The 2,686-nt window shown below is 46.3% G+C and overlaps 1 pseudogene; it reads left to right on the top strand.

Annotated features, from left to right (window-relative positions):
* The first annotated feature begins 659 nt into the window (after positions 1-659).
* Positions 660-2,457, top strand: LOC144892727 (protein FAM200C-like; annotated as a pseudogene).
* The last annotated feature ends 229 nt before the right edge of the window (positions 2,458-2,686 follow it).

Genomic DNA, 2,686 nt, shown 5'->3' on the forward strand with positions numbered 1-2,686 from the left:
GTCATGAGCCTCATGTTGCCTCTACGAAAGCTCTAGAGGACACCATCAACATCTTTCGGTTTAAGGATGTGTGGAGATCACAACACCCACTCTCACGCTGTTATACATGGTGTGGATGCAATGATGGTATTATGTCAATGGCAAGGCTGGACAGATTCTATGTGAACAAGCCAATGTTGAATGTGGTGTCTGTCTCCAAAATTTTACCAACTGGATTCACAGACCACAGTTTAATCTCAATGTCCTTTAAGTTACCCTTTCCACCCGGTGGTAGTGCTTACTGGTCTTTGAATACTCGTCTCTTACATGACAAGGAATTTAATGAGGCCTTTCACGTCGTGTGGGAGAAAATTCGCTCCTCCAGACCTGAGTATGATAGTCTCCGGCTGTGGTGGGACATTGCAAAATCCTAAATTAAGAATTTCTGTCAACAATATAGTGCCTCGGTTCTTAACCTGTGGGGCGCGCCCCCCAAGGGGGGCGTGAGCAATTTTCAGAGGGGGCGCGGGACTGCAGTATAAACGTCTAAATAACCCCAAACGGAAATTATAATCCCCCTACTGAAAAAAATTAATTAACCGAAAAGATAGCGCCTTATATAATTCCTAGTTTGTTTCAGTCTCAACTAACACTTCTTATTTTCTTCCGACAGATTATTAACTGGAATCGAAGTCAATGGCAATGAGTGCGAAAAAGAGGAAATACCAAGACGAGTACATCAAGTTCGGATTTGTGGCACTTCAAAAGGGTGACGCAGAGGTTCCTCAGTGCGTTATATGTTACAAGACTCTGAGCAATGATGCCATGCGGCCAACACGTTTGGAACGCCACTTGAGGACAACCCATCCTGAACTAGCAGACAAATCACAGGATTCTTTGTGGCGAAAAGGGAAGCCTTGAAGCGAGCTAAGTTGGACAGCAGTGGGACATTTCGGCAACAAACATCAAAGATCGTTGAGGTGTCCTACGAGATTGCCCTGCTAGTAGCAAAGAACAAGAAGAGCCATACAATCGGAGAGACTCTCATTAAACTGAGACTACTGCGAGCGGCAGAGCTCATCCTGGGGAAGGATAGTGCGAACAAACTCTCGGCTATCTCCCTGTCGAACGATACCATCAAGGGACGGATCGATGAAATGTCTCAGGACATCAAAGAACAAGTGACTGACCAGATAAGGGCCTCGCCTGTCTTTGCCATCCAATGCAACGAAACGACAGACGTGGCTCAGTGTTCTCAGCTGCTCATGTATGCTCGTTTCATATTAGGCGACAGCGTGAAGGAGGAAATGCTATTTTGTCATCCCCTGGAAACTTACACGACAGCAGCGGATGTCTTTGAAGTGGTATCGAAGTTCTTCGAAGAAAATCGACTTTCATGGGACGCGTTGGTAGGTGTTTGCACAAACGGAGCTCCGGCCATGCTTGGCTCGCATTCGGGCTTCGTTACGAAGGTGAAACAAAAGAATCCCTCTGCTATTGGTACACACTGCGTTATCCATCGTAAGTCCTTAGCATCTAAGACCCTGCCCGCTGAAATGAGGGATTTCCTGAACCTGGCTATCAAGGTAGTCAACTTTATCAAAGGTGGAGCCTTAAACAGTCGCCTGTTCAAACAGCTGTGCAAGGACTTGGACTGCGATCATCAAGCCTTGCTTTTCCACACAAACGTGCGTTGGCTTTCGAAGGGAAACATGTTGGGGTGAGTCTACGAGCTGAGGGAAGAAGTCGCAACATTCCTAGACATGCAGCGGAAGGCGGATCTCTACAAAATGTTCCAGTCCCGAGAATGTCAACTGTCTCTAGCTTACCTCGTAGACATCTTCGAAGCACTCAACGGTATCAACCAAAAACTGCAAGGGAAGCACATAAACATTATCACGCAATACGACGCCATTCGAGCCTTCATGGCTAAACTCGACCTCTGGAAATGCCGAATGGAGGCCGGAAACATAGCTTGTTTCCCAAACTTGGACTCTGCCAATCCGGACGGCCTTCTCGATTCAAAGTTAAAGAACCAAATCATCGATCATCTGACTGAACTCAAAGCGGGATTTCATCCGCTACTTTCCTGACTTGGACGAAAAGTGAAAGACCTGGAAATTCATCAGAAACCCATTCCAATGCGACGTAGCTGATGTTTCGGACGAGGTCCAGGAGGAGTTTCTGGAGCTGAAGTTCAACTCCTCGGCTGAGGATGACTTTGAAATTCTGGACCTGGAGACATTCTGGGTCAAGTATCTTCCTGTTTATCCTCTGATCTCGTTTCAAGCTGTTCGGATTCTGACGATGTTCGGATCCACGTATCTCTGCGAGGCTGCATCCTCCCCGCTGGTCGCTGTCAAGACCAAATACAGAAGCAAGCTGAACGTTGAAGGAGATCTGCGCTGTGCTCTCTCTGGCACGCGACCACGAATTCCGGATCTGATAGCTAAGAAGCAGTGCCAACCATCTCACTAAAATTTAGTGAGATTTTTGGCATTGCTTCTTTAGTGACTAAATTGTTGTTTCATTGATTTTGCGTCCTTTGACGTGACATTTCAACAAACGTGTTTTGTGTAGTTACCCTTTCCTTTCATCGATCCGTGCCTTGAGCTTGTTTGCGTTTTGATGCAATAAAACGAGGTTTGTAATCTCTCCTTTGTTATTTTGAAAGAACATTATCTGTTCAGGGGTACCAGATCCAGTG

Source organism: Myxine glutinosa, chromosome 6, assembly GCF_964187855.1.
Source record: "Myxine glutinosa chromosome 6, kmMyxGlut1.1, whole genome shotgun sequence".
Lineage (NCBI taxonomy): Eukaryota > Metazoa > Chordata > Myxini > Myxiniformes > Myxinidae > Myxine > Myxine glutinosa.